This window comes from Gopherus flavomarginatus, chromosome 8 (genome assembly GCF_025201925.1).
Source record: "Gopherus flavomarginatus isolate rGopFla2 chromosome 8, rGopFla2.mat.asm, whole genome shotgun sequence".
Lineage (NCBI taxonomy): Eukaryota > Metazoa > Chordata > Testudines > Testudinidae > Gopherus > Gopherus flavomarginatus.
The window spans coordinates 109,774,080-109,793,250 of NC_066624.1; positions in this window are offsets into that span (position 1 = coordinate 109,774,080).

The window sequence follows — 19,171 nt, forward strand, 5'->3', positions numbered from 1 at the left end:
GGGCAGGAGCAGCACATGGCAGTGGGGGGAGGGACACAGCTGATCTGCAGGCAGCTGCTGCGCAGGGAGTTTAGGGGAGCAGGGAGCTGATAGGGGGGCCACCAGCTAGCTGCAATGGGCTGCTCTCAGGGCCGGTGCAACCATTTAGGCAAGCTAGGCGGTCGCCTAGGGCGCTAGGATTTGGGGGGCAGCATTTTCTTCGGCAGCAACCCCGGCAGCCGGATCTTCAGCCGCCGTGGTTGCCGCCGGCATTTAGGCGGAGGGAGCTGGGGCAGCGGAGCGCGAGGAGGGCCGCCTGCAGCAAGTAAGGGGGGGCACACAGGGAAACTCCCTGCCCCAGCTCACCCCAGCCCCGCCTCCTCCCCGAGCATGCCGTGGCTGCTTCACTTCTCCCCCCTCCCAGGCTTGCAGCGCCTAAGCTGGTCCTCTTTAGAACAGCCCTTAACATATTTAAGACCATCAGGTCCCCCATTAGTCTTCTTTTCTCAAGACTAAACATGCCCTGTTTTCTTAACCTTTCCTCATAAGTCAGCTTTTCTAAATCTTCTATCGTTTGTATTGCTCTTCTCTGGACTCTTTCCAATTTAACCACATCTTTCTGAAAGTGTGGTACCCAGAAATGAACACAGTACCCCAGCTGGGACCTCCCCAGTCCTGAGTACAGCAGGACAATTACTCCTGTATCTTACATAATACTCCTGTTAATACACCTCAGAATGATACTAGCCTTTCTCACTACTGCATCACACTGCTGACTCATATTCAGTCTGGGATCCACTAGAACCCCAGATCCACGTAGCCAGTTAGTCCCCATTTTGTAGCTGTGTATTTGCTTTTTCCTTCCTAAGTGCACTTGTCTCCGTCGAATTCCATCTAGATGAATTCAGACCAATTCTCTGATTTGTCAAGATCATTTTGAATCCTGAGCCTGTCCTCCAAAGTGCCTGCAACATTATGTGGTCTGATCTCAAACCGGACTGAGGACGCTGCTTCACTCCCACTTGATTGTGTGTGAACAGCCTCCTTGAAGCCAAGCCGTGAAGGGCTTCTTGCACGAGCTAAGCTTTGTAGGCTCAGACCCGAAAATTGTACAGCAAGTGGGCTGGGGCCAAGTCACCAAACTGAAAGATCTCTGATAAGCATCAGCCATTTGCTTTTAATAATGAGCCCAGGCAATATTTGCTGAGTGCATCAGAACAGCACAGAAGACGTGTAGGCAGCGGGGGTGAAGTGCGAACTCAGTCAGCAGTTTTGTTTTTCGCTTTCCCGTAAGACCTGACACTTTCTAGATGCAGCTCGGGACTGGTTCACTTTTTCCACTCTGCCTCCATAGCAGAGAGAGGAATTGGAGCTTCAAGGTGCCACTGGCCACGCAGTCACAAGTCGTGTGCTGCGGTTTGCTGAGCACACACGTGTGTTTGTGGATGGACCCTGCTAGGTGCTTGTTTACATCTCACTGTGCGTTCTGCCTGCCAATTAAACACAGCCTGGTGGGGGGGCTAAGGCCAGAAAGAAATGGCCTCCTGGAAAACAAGAGTGTTTGGCAAGAGCTCAGGGGTAGTTTAAGGAAGTTTGAGCCATATTCTGGGCACAAGGAATGAATTGCTAGTATCATGGCTCCCCTGACACTAAAAGCACAAGCCTCAACTACTTATCTAAGGGAGAAACTCCATTAGTAATAGCAGTAGTAGGCTCTTATCCTTTTTACAGACAAGCCACTAGCGTGGGACAGGACACTCGGCTTGTGTGGCTTTCAGCAGCAGCTGAACAGGGGGTGTGCACCACATAAAGCCTTATGGAAATATGCTTATGAATGTATATATGACATAACGGGAGTATGTTTTAGGCGACATATGCCATGTAACATATCTCCGTAAAGGTTATGATCTACTGAATCTATTCAGCCTATTTGTATGCACGTGTCATTGTTGTATTCGAAGTTATGAAGATTGGCTGTGTACTTGCTTGATTTTTAAGTAGCCTTAGTAAAGCATTTGGTCAGCTTCCTGAGAAAGGAATGTGCAAATCAAGTGCCCAGTCAAGAAAACACTTAACAAACAATGGATCTTGGAAGGGTCCAATCCACATAAGAAGTCTTCCTGGAGACACTCAAGATAGCTGCTGCTTGTAAAAACTGAGTCACGCATGGACATGTGACTTGCCCACGTGACTCCAAAACTCCATCTTGGAGCTGAACTTTGCATAGGAGAGAGGAGGGGGTCTCCACCACAAGAGAAAGTCTATTTAAGGCCGTCGGAGACCCTTCCATTTTGTCTTCAGCTGGCTCAAGAGATAGCAGCTCCACCCCAGAGCATACTCAGGGATCTCAAATGACCACGAGGGCCACGTGAGGACTAGTGTATCGGCCTGAGGGCCACATCACTGACACTCATACCCCAGCTGCCCCCGGCCCCGCCCTCACTCCACCCCTTCCATGAGGCCCTGCCCTGCTTCGCCTCTTCCCACCCCTTCCCTGCCCCCATTCCAACACTTTCCCCAAATCCCTGCCCCTGCCCCTGCCCCGCCTCCACCCCTGAGCACACGGCTCCCCGCTCCTCCCTCCTCCCTCCTGGAAAGTGCTAAGTGCTGCCAAACAGCTGTTTGGCAGCGGGAAGCACCTGGAGGTAGGCAGAGAAGCGGGAACGCGGAACGCTGGGGGGGGGAGGGGTGGCAGGTGAGGGGAGCTTGGTGGCCACAAGAAATAACTCGGGCAGGGGACTGTAGGGAGCTTGGCAGGCCACAGCAAATAACTCCATGGGCCGCATGCAGCCCGTGAGCCGCGTGTTTGAGTCCCCTGCCTGAAAGAAACTGGAACAAAGGGCAGTAACCACAGGGGGGTGCGAGTGATTGCTGGACCCAGACTAGAAGGAGACTAGTCTGTAAAAGGAAGCTTACTGGAGCACCTCTGAGGGTGAGGTTTTATCTGTATTCAGTTCTCTTACTGTATTAGGCATAGACGTGCGTGTTTTATTTTGCTTGGTAATTCACTTTGTTCTGTCTGCTATTACATGGAACCACTTAAATCCTACTTTCTGTATTTCATAAAATCACTTTTTACTTATTAATTAACCCAGAGTATGTACTGATACCTAGGGGCGAAGGGGGGGAGGGGAACAGCTGTGCATATCTATCAGTGTTACAGAGGGCGAACAATTTATGAGTTTACCTGGTATAAGCTTTATGCAGGGTAAAATGGATTTATTTGGGCTTTGGACCCCTTTGGGAGCTGGGCATGTGAGTGTTAAAGACAGGAACACTTCTTAAGCTGCTTTCAATTAAGCCTACAGCTGTTAGGGGGATGTGGTTCAGACCTGGGTCTGGGTTTGCAGCAGGCTAGCGGGTCTGGCTCAAACCAGGCAGGGCACTGAAGTCCTAAGTTGCCAGAGCAGGAAAGCAGGGGCAGAAGTAGTCTTGGCACATCAGTTGGCAGCCTCAAGGCGATTTCTGTGATCCAACCCATCACAGGGGGTTCCTCAGCCAACCTGCTTGCACAGGGCAGGATGGCGTCAGACAGCCAGGGAGGCAAAGTCCTGCAGTGCTCCTTGCTGTCGTTCACAGCAGCGGTCTCTCCTTTCCAGAACCTGCTGCCGGTAGCAACATCTTTGCTGGAGGTCTGGCCATGGCCTCACCTTTTGGCTATGGAGATATGGAGCACCGGGAGGTGCATAGCTGACACCCCACCCCAGTGGTAACCCAATGGAGCATGATTCTACTCTGCCAAAGCCAACGATATAACTCCCAGTGACGTCAGCGGGAGCAGGGAGGTTAAACCCGTAGGTCCTTTGTTGTCCCTGCTCTTGTGCCGTTGCACTGGATAGGGGTGCGGAAGGGTCTTTCCCCCCCATTTTCGCCTCATCACACCTGCAGGAGGCTGGCCAGGATTTTGCTCATCAGCTGGGCACCACATTCTGGCTGAGGAAGGGTGGATGCAGCGGGGGTGGGTACATGGCAGGGAGCGGCACTGGGAATACAGGGCTGTGATTCCCAGGCATCAGACCTTTGGGAGCCAGGTGTCAGCAAATGATGCTTGTCCCAGCAGTGCCTCTGAGACAGTTCCCAGCATGCCGGACCCAGTGCGGTCTGGTGTGGAGAAGAGGAAGCCCCCCCATGATGCTGCAAAGCAATGAACAGAGAGGGGAAGCAGAGAGGAGGGGACAGACCATGCGTGGGGAGGGCACAAAGAACCTTCCCCTCTTGTGCCCCCCAATACCGGGGCCAGGCACTATTGCAGCCCTGAGCTCAGGGAATGGTCCTTCTGAGTGTGGGAAGGAGCCAGGTCTGTCCAGCACCCAGCATAACGTGGCCTTCCATCCCAGCTGGCACCTGGAAACACCAAAGTCAAAGAAACAGGAAAGGGCAGGGAAGAAACAAGGCCACAGGCCCCTCCCATCTGCACCAGCCAGCAGAGCCTGCAGGATGTGCAGTGGAGAGCAGGTGGGGTTCTCAAGGCGTGTCAGTGGGCGAGCTCGTGGGATGTCTGGGAGCTCAGAAGGGCTGCCAATGGGGTAATCTCTCCCAGAGCTCCCTTGGGCCGGTGCGGCTCTGTGCCTGACACAGGCCACACACAATCTGACCCTATGCTTTCACCCGGACTTGATCTCCACTCAAGCTGAGCGCGGGTGTGCACTGAGTGCATAATCTTCCTTCCCAGGCCATGGGCTGCACCTGCAGTTGGGCATTGAGGCTGTGAAGGAAACAAGAGAAAGAGGAAGGGAAGGAAGGGCCGAGGCGGTGGAAGGGGGTTGTGGGGACGGGGCTTTGCTCATTCCCAGAACAGGACCAGGCCCCCTCGTTGTGGGGAGGATGTTAGTTCAGGCAGTTCCAGTTCCACTTCACACGAAACTGAGAAAATCAGCGTGGTAGGTTCAGGCATACTGTCATTTTCCATGCAGGCTCCCCAGGGCCAGGAGCCATTGGTCTGCAGAGCTGCTGGCCGTTCATGGCTCTTCAGTGGGAGGTTCCACACCAAACATCTCTTTGGAGAGCCTGCAACTGCAGCGCAGGTGGGGCACCTGAAGACAAGGAGCAGCACTCTGCTGATGCTCCTCAGCACCCCCTGCTGGTCCAATCCTGGACCTCTACAGCTCTCCCTTGCACGATAGACCCGCAGCCCCCAGCGCTAGCCTAGTCCTGTGGTCCTCACGCCCGACCTGCAGTGCCCCCTGCCGTTCCAGTTCTGCAGGTCTTTATAGTACGGGCTGCCAATGGTATTGAAACACCAGGTAATAGTTGCAGTGTCCACCCTGCACTAAGCTGAGCCCTAACAAACTCATTTTCACTTGTGATCCTAAGGCAAGCTTGGTCGTGGATCCTCCAGAGGGGAAAGGCTAATGCTGCAAAGCCACCTCCCCACCCCCGTTTACCAGCTTGGCTTTCACAGGGGACAGAAGCTGCCTACAGACCATGCAAAGGTCGAAGATGCCAGCAGGCTGCAGTCTGGTAGCAGGGAGACCTGTAGCCTTTCAGGAAAGTTTACTTTGCTGAACTGGCTGGTTGGTCTTTCTAGGAATAGAGATAAGAGAGGGTGGGCTCTGTGGTTTTGGTGGGATTAGGTTTCGGCTGTGGAGAAAGTTTTGCATCTAGAATGACTAACCCGAGTCATCACTGCACCGACCTTCAGCTATGTGAGGTGTCACCTCACAGATTTCAGCGGCGTTCCAGCCGGGCTGGAGGCTGGCCTCACTGCAGTTTTACAGTGGTGTCGCTGCACTGCTCCTGAGAAATTATGCCCAACTCACAGTGATGTAAGTCAAGTGAGAGGAGTGTTAGGCCCACCAATATTAAATTACAGGTAGGGACAACGCAGTGGATTTGATTGTCCATTGTGCTAGCGTAAGGGATCTCAAAGTTCATTGCACCACAACCCCCTTCTGCTAACAAAAATCACCGTGTGCCTGAGGCAACCCGAACCCCTCCGCCCCGGGTTGTGGGGGGGCAAAGCCAAACCTGAGCCCCTCCGCCCCGGGTAGGGGGGCCAAAGCCAAACCTGAGCCCCTCCGCCTCGGGTCAGGGGGGCCAAAGCCAAACCTGAGCTCCTCCGCCCCAGGTCGGGGGGAAGCAGGGGGCAAAGCCAAACCTGAGCCCCTCCACCCCAGGTCAGGGGGGCCAAAGCCAAACCTGAGTCCCTCCGCCCTGGGTCGATGGGGGTGGGGGGCAAAGCCAAACCTGAGCCCCTCCGCCCCGGGTCAGGGGGGCCAAAGCCAAACCTGAGCCCCTCCGCCCCGGGTCGATGGGGGTGGGGGGCAAAGCCAAACCTGAGCCCCTCCGCCCCGGGTCGAGGGGGGTGGGGGGCAAAGCCAAACCTGAGCCCCTCCGCCCCGGGTCAGGGGGGCCAAAGCCAAACCTGAGCCCCTCCGCCCCGGGTCGAGGGGGGGGCAAAGCTGAAGCCTAAGGGCTTCGGCCCCAGACATGGGGCCTGTAACCTGAGCCCTGCCACCCAGAGCTGAAACTCTCAGGCTTCAGCTTCAGCTCTGGGTGATGGGGGTTGGGCTTCAGCTCCAGGCCAGCAAGTCTAACGGCAGCCCCAGTGACCCCATTAAAACGGGGTTATGCCCACTTTGGAGTCCGCACCCACAGTTGGAGAACTACTGCCCCTAGCGCCTTGAGTCAACATTTATACCTGCTCTCAGTCTAGTGTCTACAGTAGGGGTAGGCAACCTATGGCATGCAAGCTGATTTTCAGTGGCACTCACACTGCCCAGGTCCTGGCCACCGGTCCAGGGGGCTCTGCATTTTAATTTAATTTTAAATGAAGCTTCTTAAACATTTAAGAAACCTTATTTACTTTATATACAACACTAGTTTAGTTAGATATTATAGACTTCTAGAAAGAGACTTTTGTGACGAAGTTCCTCCTCTACCTTGATGGGTCCTGCACTTATTGGCGGATTTGCGCACCTCAGAGATTCACCATGTGGGTCAGGAAACAGCCCAGAGACCTTCCCCTCTGGTAGAAGCCACAGTCCAGGTCAATTCCTCCTGTGTCTAATCAGGAGTCGGGAGGTTTGGGGGGAACCCAGGCCCACCTTCTATTTCGGGTTCCAGCCCCGGGGCCCTGTGGACTGCAGCTGTCTAGAGTGCCTCCTGGTACAGCTGCGCGACAGCTACAACTCCCTGGGCTACTTCCCCATGGCCTCCTCCAAACACCTTCTTTATCCTCACCACAGGACCTTCCTCCTGGTGTCTGATAACACTTGTACCTTTCAGTCCTCCAGCAATGCGCCTTCTCACTCTAAGCTCCTAGTGCCTCTTGCTCCCAGTTCCTCACATACACACTACAAACTAAAGTGAGGTCCTTTTTAACTCAGGTGCCCTGATTAGCCAGCCTGTCTTAATTGATTCTAGCAGTTTCTTTATTGGCTCTAGGTGTCCTAATTAGCCTGCCTGCCTTAGTAGGTTCCAGCAAGTTCCTGCTTGTTCTGGAACTGCCCCGGTTACCTTACCCAGGGAAAAGGGATCTACTTAATCAGGGACTAATATATTTGCCTTCTAACACTCTGCTGTAGCCATCTGGCCTGACCCTATCACACCTTCTAAAAATGTTGAAATGTATTACTGGCACGCGAAACCTTAAATTACACTGAATAAATGAAGACTTGGCACAGCACATCTGAAAGGTTGCCGAACCCTGGTCTACAGAAAGGTACATCCAGTACTTAATTTGTAATGACAGAAGTGCTGTGGCTCAGGCAGTTTTTTACTTGCATAACTGACATGACCAGCCCAGAGGTGCCAGGGCTATGAACTGCCAAGCCCAGAGGTGCCAGGGCTCAGCCCTGGCACAAATTAAGCACAGGGTACATCAGTTGGGAATCAGGCCCCATTGAATTCACTCCAGCCAATGCCAGTAGCTAAAGCAAAATTGTACCTGACCAGTGCTTATGTAACCCTTCTGCCCCTCTAGTTGGCAGCAACAAGGGCCGGGTTCAGTATCCAGGGGTTCCGTTTCAGTAACACAATGCATAACCGGCTCGAGCCCCCACCCAGTGACCTGGGACACTCACATACCACACCCCCCTGGGCGCCTCTAGGAGGCAATACTTCCCCTCTCGCAAGCACGGAGTCTGAGTGTAGCAAAATCTTTTTTAATAAAGGAAGGAATCAATGCGGCATCCCACTGGAGAAACACCACAAACAGGGTTATAACACAAACCATAAACAAAAACCCACCTCCAAGTACGTTTGGCACTGTCCTTTTTCCCCTTAGGGTTTTAAGTCCAATCACCCCAAAGTCCAACAACCCAAAAGTCTCTGGTCAATGCCACCCCAGAGTTCGAGAGTCTATCTGTAGAGGTCCCTCCCCCCAGCCTGGGTAGAAAGGGGCACCTTACGTGGTCCAGGGCCAACTGCCCTGCCTCTCCGTGGGTTCTGCTTCCGCCTTCTCCTCAGGAACTGCTCCGCTTTACCAGCTGCTCCACTCTGCTCCTCCAGCCGTCCTCAGAAACTGCTCCGCTCCACCAGCTGCTCTGCTCCATGAGCTGCTCTGCAAAACTGCTCGGCTCCGCTCACTCTGTGGGCCGCTCCACCCGTCCCACAGCTACTCCGCTCTGCCAGCCGCTCTGCTGCCACCAGCTGTCCCGTGATCCGCTCCAGCCGTCCCCGCAACTGCTCCACTCCGCCAGCTGCTCTGTTCCACAGCATATCTTCAGGCTCCCCCACTAGCTAGCACAATGCTCAGTGCTCTCAGCTCAGTCATTTCAGCTCTTTAGTGATTAGTGATCTCAGCTCTTAGTGGGGGAGCCCCAGTGCTAGTGCACCATTAGCCCAAAGTGAGTTCAGCTCAGTAACCTGTATTTAGATTCTTAAGGGAATAAAAAAATCAACTCTGACATTCCACAGTGGAGAGAGGAGGGGGTGGAACTGGTGCTTCTGGCTCCACAAGGAGCCTGCACCACCAGGCACAGATACCTGTCCCCAGCCTCTCTACTTCACTGGGTTTTGAAACCCATGACCCTTGTCTAGCAAGTACCACCCAACTGAGGGTGAGTCATTTGTCACCAAGCAGTCCCACCGCTCAGCAATCTGGGATAGGGTAGGCGTGTCTATGCAAATAAACTCTCTGACATTCTTTCCACCAGATGTCAGGGTAGAGCTTATCCTGACTCTGCTTACACTTAATTTGTGCCAAGACTTGCCAGGACAGAACCCCGGCATCTTTGGGCCTGGCAGTTCAGAGCCCCGGCACCTCTGGGCCTGGCGGTTCATAGTCCCAGCAACTCTGGGCTTGCCGTGTCAGTTATGAAAGTAAAAAAATTGCTGGAGCACTGGCACCTCCTTCATTACAAATTAAGTCCTGCTCCTGGCTGTATCTTCTCCAGTGCACAGGAGGAGATGGGATTCCACCACTTCCCAAGGGAGACTATTGCACAGCCTAATAACACACACACACTCACCCACCAAAAAGCTGCTGGTGTCCCTGTGCTGACCAGCGGGTCACTGGAGCTGTACATGGCTACTCCTGTTTCCCGCAGTGCTCCACTTCCCAGTAGGAAAGGAACGTCAAGGGGAGCAGGGAAAGAGAAAGCAGGTCAGGCTTGCAGGGGGAGAATAGGACCAACTGCTGGGAAGCACGTCCAAGGTAGAAGGGAAAGAAGTGTGGGGAGAGGTGGTGGTGACCACGTAGTGGAATATCACGTTGATGGGAGCAGAGGGAGAAAGGCTGATGACTTGAGGTTCCCAGGGGCTCAGTGCTCACTGAACCAGGGTTGGGAGAATGTTGTTTGCAAGTGGCTTGCTCAAATGGCAGATGGGGGCTGGGGTAAGTGATCAGGTATCTACTGGCTGTGGAACTTTGTTGAGCTGAGGCCAGGACCACAGACAGTGATTGGTGAAATAGGGTGGTAATGGACACATGGCTACCAAACTTCTGAATGAGGAAAGAGAGAAATCTGGGGAGTTTCCTCCGATCACTATGAAAGTCTGCTCACTGCGGACACTGGTAAACCCACATGGGTACAGCTCAGTGAGAAAAACGGGGGCCCGAGGGAGCTGTGTATGGCAATACAAATAGTCTTGCAGAGGTGTGTGATCAAAATGAAAACTGTCTCTGAGATTCAGTACTGGGTTTACTATGGGCCAGTGCCACTGCCACACCAGCCCCATGCTCACAAGGGCTCACAACACTACATGGGGGCCCACAAATATGTTTGGTGCTGGGCCCATGTCATAAACAGATAGCTAAGGGTTAATGTCTCTTTCACCTGGAAAGGAGTAACCTGAAACACCTGACCAGAGGACCAATCAGGAAACAAGACTTTTTCAAATCTGGTTGGAGGGAAGTTTGTGTGTGAGTCCTTTGTTCTTTGGTCTTGTGCCTGTCTCTCTCTCGGCTATGAGAGGATTTCTGTCTCTTGCTTTCTAATCTTCTGTTTCCAAGTTGTAAGTACAAATATAGTAAGGCAGTAAGGTTTATATTGTTTTCTTTTGTATTTACATGTGTGTAGTTGCTGGAATGTTTTGAATTGTATTCTTTTTGAATAAGGCTGTTTATTCTTATTTCTTTTAAGCAATTGACCCTGTATTTGTCGCTTTAATACAGAGAGACCATTTTTATGTATTTTTTCTTTCTTTTTTACATAAAGCTTTCTTTTTAAGACCTGTTGGAGTTTTTCTTTAGTGGGGACTCCAGGGAATTGAGTCTGTGCTCACCAGGGAATTGGTAGGAGGAAGAAGTCAGGGGGAAATCTGTGTGTGTTAGATTTACTAGCCTGACTTTGCATACCCTCTGGGTGAAGAGGGAAGTGCTTGTGTTTCCAGGACTGGAAATAGAGAGGGTGGAATCCCTCTGTTTAGATTTACGGAGCTTGCTTCTGTGTATCTCTCCGGGAACCCAGGGAGGGAACACCTGGAAGGGAGAAGGGAAGGGAAATGGTTTATTCCCCTTTGTTGTGAAACTCAAGGAATTTGGGTCTTGGGGTCCCCCAGGGAAGGTTTTTGGGGGGACCAGAGTGCCCCAAAACACTCTAATTTTTTGGGTGGTGGCAGCTTTACCAGGTCCAAGCTGGTAACTAAGCTTGGAGGTTTTCATGCTAACCCCCATATTTTGGACGCTAAGGTCCAAATCTGGGAATAGGTTATGACAGCCCACAAAAGATTAATCTGGCCCTGGCTCCGCATAGGGCCATGGCAGGCTTGGTTCTTCCTCTCGCTGATTGCCGCACAGGCTTGCATCAGTGTGGTAAGTGTGGTCTCCAGAGCAGCTCTCCTTTTCCTGTGTACTTTTGCTGTCAGTTAGAGCAACCACTTCCGACCACCAATACCTGACGCCGCTCTGACAACTGGGCCAGTTCCAGGCACACTCAGTCTTGCTGCGTCATTGTCCCACTGGCTGGAATAAACACCTTTCCCCAGCTAGGGCTGAGCTCACAGGTTCACTGCAATGAAGACCCCTCAAACTTCCCTCTTCTCCTTGGCCAAACACGAGTTGAGACTTTGTTAAGAGACTCCTCCTCCCCTTCCCAATGTGAAAGTAGAATGAATTATATAGTAAGAATAGAAAGGATTAAAGAAATGCTGTCTGTACCTTTAAGCAAAGTTGTTGGAATGTTGCAACCAGGTGTCAGGAATACAGACATTAACATAGAACAATTGCACCGTTTAAGGGCAATTGGTGAAGCATTAGCCTTAGATCGATAACAGTTAGTAAGGAAATAGGATATGCATGCTGTGCCCCAGGTGAATTTTATTGTTTTGATTTCTTTGTCCCTTTGTCTAATTCCCGCTCTTTTATCTGTATAAATAAGACTGTTTTTTGGGCCTTGCATGGCCACTCACATATTCTGAATGTTATTGGCGGAGCGCTGGGCTAATAAACAGAGTGGTCTGACAAATTGTGAGTCCTGATTCTAACTTTGACAATTTGGAGGTTCCACCGAGATGGCAACCGTCTTCGCTGGGGCTGTGTGATTCCTGACTGTTTTTGTAGGATGACCGTGGCAGCCGGCACCTGGGCATTTGGCCCAAGCGGTCCCTCACTAGAGCGGAAAGGCGCACAGCCACAGTGAGGTCTACGCCATCGAACCTGTTGGTTCCCACTCTGTTCTGGTAGGGATCCCGGGATCTGACATCAGGAATCTGGTCAGGTAATTATTTCTGTGTTTTGTCCGGACTGAGGACTGTCCTGTCTCTGTGTCTATCTGTCCTCTTGTGGAGTGTTTGAGTCTGGGTGCCGTCTCTGTCTGGGGATCGGCCGACCAAGGGGTTCCTGTCCCCGCGGTCTGAGTGAGTGGAATCTGCACAATCGCAGCCGCACCACACTTTGGGTAAAACCCCTGGTGTGAAAGCAAGGGTGACTGAGGCAGTAGCCTGTGGGCTCCTTTTGTGTGTTGCACTGGGCATCGCTCTGACGAACCCAAATTTCCTTCTTGTGTGATTGGTGTGTGAAGTCCTCCTGTATGGGTAACCAGACGTCTAAGTAGGGACAGTTCCCTAAATGAACGCCGGCTCATTTTATGTATTTAGGATGGGTCCAGACTCCTGTAAAAAGGGTCCAGGCTCCTGTAAATTTCTGGGGAAATGGTCTAGGCTAACTCAGGGGGATCCCAAAACTTAATGGCCACTGTTAAAATCTTGGAACAAAGACTGAGTGTACGTCTTAAAGGACAAACTCGGCCAACCTAAAACTAAATTGGCTAAAGGAGAGGTTAATTGTTTCATGCAGTGGTGGGAAGAGGCAAATCATAGGTGGACAAAATCAAAACTGGCCTCTCTCTCAATTATTCAAATAATAAGTTAAAAGCTTTATTAAAAGCCTCCTCTCCCACCACCAGACCGAGCGCTCCCCTTTACCCCGTTCTCCAAACCCCAGATCGATCCAACCCCCTTCATACTCCCATCTCATTGTAAAAACGACCAAAAAGCCCCTTGTTCTGTTCCCCTTTGTTGTCTGCCTCAAAAACTGATTCTTTAGTGTTCCACTACCAATTCAGCAAGGAGGGTGGGCTCCTCAACTAGCCCCCACCCTTCCTGGTCCCTTTCCTTGAACATTTCTTTCAAAATTGTGAAATGACCACAATATCACTCACAAATGGTTCATTGGAAAAAAAAAAAAAAAGCAAAATAAAAAAGCAGGATCGGGCCCAGACAAGCAGGCAAGCAACAGATAAAGAAACAGGTTGGAAGCCCTAAGGGCATAGTGTCAGGAGTAAAAAAAAAGCAGTGAGTGCAGGCATGAACCCCTGGAACAATACTTAAAATGGTGAAATCTGAGGTGATAAAGGTGTCATTTTGGGACATAAACAAGTGATTTAAGGGAAGAGAGTGAAAAGTTAACTCTACAGAGGCTGGAGAGAATTAAGCAGTTAAACTTTGTGGAAAATGTTAAAAAGGACCATGTTAAAGAGAGAGAATTCTTGGTTTCTTTGCAGCCATTCTGAAGGGAAAATGGGCCCTTTTCCAGAAGAGTGCCTGTAAATAATCCATATATATATACAGCTATGCAAAAACAAAGCAGTGTAAAAAAGATGTTAAGGAAAAGAAAATGTGTATGTATCTATTTGTTTGTGAAAATATGTAAAGTTCTAAGAATCTAAACCAACACATCTGGTTTGTAGAACTCCTGTTTTGTAGGGGTAAGATAAATTGATTTTGTTTTTGTTTTTAATGCTACTACAAATTCATTTGACTCTAATTCAAAGTTGCAAAACTGACAGACCTTTTTGCAAGACACAGGCAATTAGTGTTGTTTGGCTTTGGGATTTAGCATTTAACCCTTAAGGGGTAACTTCATTCTTTACAAAAATTAAAATGTTTTTAAATAAAGACCAAGTCATGGCTGCAATAGGGCAGTCAAAATCAGGAGAATAGGTAGAGATTCTGGAGTCTGTTTGTTTGTTTGGTTTGTTTTTTTTTGGTAACAATAGCAGATAAGAGCTGTAGTGAAAGAATAAGAAATTAACAGTGACCCTCTGAAGCAACAGCAGAGGTGAGGTGCACAAAACAAAAAGAAGCAATGTTAAAACACTGAGCCTTAAAATGGCTCTGTGGAATCAGACTGTCACTTTGATAAGGATACATGAAAACTCTGTAAGAACAAAAGAAACAGTTACACCTTATGTAAAAATTGATATGGCTAATGTTTTTAAAAAGTTATAGTATAGAAGAAATGTGCATTTTCCCTCGGACATGTGCGGTGTATATTGTAAAAAGGGGTAAAAGAAATGCAAATGAAACATGCTGCTGAATTAAAATCCTATTAGGGCTCCAAAAAGAGCCGCAATAGACTGTTATTTTCTTTTTCAGATCCCTGTGTGTTAAGACAGAGTCTCTGAGCTCTGCTGATGGCTTTGAATCCAAAAGTCAAGCCTGTGTTGATGCAAATTACCTAACTGATAAAGAAAGGTGAGAACTGCCAGCACAAAAGAAGCTGCAAATAAAGAACATACCTGGTTAGCAAACAAATTGCCTACATAAAAGGCATGGTATAACAAGATACCTTTAATAGATTTGATGCTAATGTTATTGTTAATATTAAACATTGAAATAAATTTAATGTTAGTAAGTACCCCTGTAACAAGTTAGAGTGTATGATTTTTGGAAAAATCCTTTAAAGTAATATGGTAATGATGCTTCTCAGCTATTACCTGTGAATAAACTTAAAGCTTAACACAGCAGGAAAAACATTACAAACTTGGTCTGCTATATAAGAGGAAAAACTTGAGGTACACCACTTCATGAATTTAATAACTAAACAGTGCAATAATTTCTGCATAACCCTTAAAATGTAAAAGTCATTAAAACCTGGCCTGCCTATAGGAAAAAAAAACAAACCACAGGAAAATATGGGGTAATTCCTCTGTTTTGCCTGCAATCAGCAAGGGTATTCGTAAAAGAAAGGAATCTTTTAAGTAATAATCAATGCCACCCCAAAAGGGATAGAAAAATGTTATTTTTGTCTTTCAGATAATCCAAAGTACTGTATAATGGGCTATGTGTATGTGTTAATTCTTGGGGAAAAGTGTTTAAAAAGTGTTAGCAACCTACTGGACCATTCATATTGTACACACAAATGGGGACATGTTAAGAATTGCCACTACAGAAAAACATCGTAGCTTACCATTGGTATAACATATTTTCTGGATGGTTTCCCACAACTACTGGCATACTAATGTTACTACCCCTAATTGTGTTTTTGGTTTTAAATTGTATGTGTGTAATTGAAATATTTACAATGTGCTGGTGGATAAAACAAATGTGTGCAAAGCTAAAGCCACAGGCCCAAATTATCTCCCAGTATTTTCTATTACATGGACTAAATAAGAAGTCACACTGGCGATTAATAATCTTAGTGTCAAAAGGGGGATATGTAGGAGCAGGATTTTATAATGTCCCATAAGAATTAAAGTATAATTTGATTTCATCCTGCTAGCCACCTTTTTTAAATACCAGAAAGAAATGACCCCCTGGGACTATAAGATTCTGTTTTCCCATATGCATTACAAATTGGGCCCTCTCTAACTCTTTGTTTTAAGATTTAGGTAGTAAGAGACAGGATTCTCTATTGTGTCTATGTTAAATAAATTTAGAGAAACATTGAAGGCCTGGGTCTCAATGTAAATTGTCTTAGTTATCAATTGTAAAACTTAGCAAGGTTTAATTTGCAATGGTAAAACTTAGCAAGGTTTAATTTGCAATGCATTTTTGTTCAATATAAAATACTGCTGTTTGTATTCTCAATCTATTTGTGTGAATGAGGAATGTATGCATCAGGAAAAGATAAGGTGTGAAGGCCATTGTTATAGCCAGAGTCAAGGGAAGGCTGTTAAACTGTCTGGCATCTCAGAGTGGATACATGCTTCCCAGTGTAAGAATGCACCACCCCCAGTGAACCAACCACCACCTCAGGACCACGCAGAGTCAATTTTTTTGACTCCAGAAGAAGATGTAGAGGAACAGCCTGCAATACCTTACAATCTACGGTCTCGTAAGGGTTGCCAGAAGCAGATGACTACATAAAGCAAGGCCCAAGAAGAAGCAGTAGTGAGCCTAGCGCCTGCTGCCTGGTGGACATAAAACTGTAACTGCAGTTCCCTCAGTTGAGGTTGTCAGAACCAGAAGGGCCCTGCCTCCAACATGCGCCTCTGGTGGTGCCTGTTCTTCGGCTGCTGGTGTCTTAAGGTCTGGGGAGTCCACAATGACAATTCTTTTATCCAGCAGCAAGTGTGGATAGCTCAGACCCTTATTATTTCTAAATGTTGGGTCTGCAGCCACATCCCAGCCCACTCTCAAACTGGTGTTCCTGTCCTGGCTATCCCACTCAATTCCCCAGACCTCACTGGAGGACCTTGTCCATTTAACACAATATGGAACAGTAATGACACCTGGGAAGAGGCTATTGGCAGTTCCTTTATCCCACTTGGGGGAGTAATACACCACGCAAAAAGACTCCTAAGGTTACAAGCAGTGGTTGAAATAATGGCAAATGAAACTGGAGAAAGTTTAAAAACCCTGGCCAAAGAAACAGGGGTGATCAGACAGGTTGCCCTCCAAAACCGTCAAGCATTAGACATAGTGCTGGTGGCCAAAGGAGGGACCTGTGCTCTCATTGGAAAAGAATGTTGTGTGTTTATACCTGACAATACCAATGAGGTAATAGATCGCGCTAGCCACTTAGAACAAATCACATATCTTCCTCATGAAGAGCTGAGTTCTTTATGGAAGTGGCTAAGTAACCTGTTCAATTTCTCTGGCATAGGAAACTGGTTGTTTCAGGGAGCCCTAACTATCCTGTTTGGAATCTTAGTGATTTTTGTATGCTTTCAGTTAATCTCCTGTTGTATCCAGAATTGTGTCACCCAGATGGCTGCCCCAAAACAGAGTGCTAATATGATGATTTTGAATATCGCTGATGAACTAAGAGATAAGGAACGGTTAATTTGTGGAACTCAGTAAGGGTTGGTCATGGCGTACGCCTGACCAAAAGGAGGGATTGTGAAAGTAGAATGAATTATATAGTAAGAATAGAAAGGATTAAAGAAATGTTGTCTGTACCTTTAAGCGAAGTTGTTGGAATGTTGCAACCAGGTGTCAGGAATACAGACATTAACATAGAACAATTGCACCATTTAAGGGCAATTGGTGAAGCATTAGCCTTAGATCGATAACAGTTAGTAAGGAAATAGGATATGCATGCTGTGCCCTAGGTGAATTTTACTGTTTTGATTTCTTTGTCCCTTTGTCTAATTCCCGCTCTTTTATCTGTATAAATAAGACTGTTTGGGCCTTGCATGGCCACTCACATATTCTGAATGTTATTGGCGGAGCGCTGGGCTAATAAACAGAGTGGTCTGACAAATTATGAGTCCTGATTCTAACTTTGACACCAACATGACCCCAGTCTCCTCCCTGCATTTTCCCCACCTTCAGTTTTTCCTACATTGGTAGGTCTCAGGAGGAGCCATCACACCCATCTCCAGTACAGGGGGTCTCCTCTACGGGGTGACCAAATTGCCTGCTCCTCTCCTTTGGCTCTTGTTGTCTGGCTGGGCGACCCGTCTCCAACTTCAGCGGAGTTATTCCTGATTAGATGGGTCTGAAACAAGGGGCTTTCAGTTCATTTAGAAGTTTCCATGTCTTCCAAATTTGCTTTCATCCTGATTGGAAATCTGCTGTCGTGTGCCGGTGAACAGGGGTGGTCATGATACGTCCCTGCTCAAGTGGGTATTGTGAGCCTTCGTTAATGTTTCTAAAGGACTTTGAGATCCCTGGATGGAAGGACAAAGCAGGCATCCTGGGACCATTGGGATCCGAAGCTGGGCCTGTCCCTAGGTGGCTAAGCATGAGCCATGGACCGGAGGGTCTCACTGGCATAATGACTGAAGGCCACTTGGGCTTATGATGATGACCTAGAGTTGAGAAATAGGCTTTCATCCCTGCATCCGGACAAGCAGTAAACTGGAAGGCCCTATGCAGTAATAATCAGTGGATCTATGGATATGTTCACCTTCATGCTGTCAGCAGGCATCTCCTAAACAGTTTCCCTCTGTCAGAAAGTCTCCTCCATCTTTTCCCCATTTGAGAACTTTGGCTGCCTTTCACTGAGAGTGCCTCATGGCTACATTCAGTCTGCATTTCCTCCCTGTTGACTAGTTTTGCTTTGAGTTTGCTCTGTGGCTTCCTTCCTTCCTAAGTATAGAGGAATCAGCCTGCACGTGGCTGGATTGAATTGGGCCAGCAGTATCCTTTCCTGGAAATACACCAGCTTCCAGGGGTTGGAAATGAAGTCTCAGTGGGGTTTCCCCCAGGGAGGGAGCATCTCACAGGGGTGCTGCCTTTGAGGGAGCAGCCAGATCCCTACTTTCCTAGAGGAGGCACTAATGTTTGTCTTTGTGGGTGTCGCTTGTAGGGTTCCCATACCAGAAGTGCACAGCTTTCTATTCCCCACTTTACATCGGTCCCCCCCCCCCACCTTCTGTTTCTAGGACCTCAAGGATCATTTCATCTCTGCAGTTCAGCAAGTGCCCACCCCCTACCTCTTTTAGAGTTCAAATCCCACACAGTTTGGGGGAAGTGGATGGCTTACAGGGTTGGCAGAACCTTTTTCCATGGTCACAGATATGAATTTAGCCTGGCTCGGTGGTGAGCTGGTAGATGTTCCCTGCCCAATGTTTTATGAGGCCGGCGGTCCTGTTCTGGTATCTACATCACAGCTGGAATGTCTCCTCATATCTCAACAAGAAGGACTGAAGGACCATGCAGATCTAGCTACTTAATGGTCTCCCTCTGGGCTCTTCACAGTCATAGAATATCAGGGTTGGAAGGGACCTCAGGAGGTATCTAGTCCAACCCCCTGCTCAAAGCAGGACCAATCCCCAGACAGATTTTTATCCCAGTTCCCTAAGTGGCCCCCTCAAGGACTGAACTCACAACCCTGGGTTTAGCAGGCCAATGCGCAAACCACTGAGCTATCCCTCCCCTGGTGGTTAACATATTCATCCTCCCAATGTCTCTGGGAGGAACCAAGGCACAACAAGACTAGGGGACTTGCCCAAGATCACACAGGCATCAGTGGCAGAGCAGGGAATTGCTAGGGTGTGTACCCTACACGGCTCTCTACATGCCCAGTCCATGCTTCCCATGTCTACACTGCTATTTTTAGCAGCGTGCTGTGCGGTTGCCTCCCCGCTGCCAGAGCCTTTCCCTGCGGCGTGTAGCTACATGTGTACTGCCTGCACTC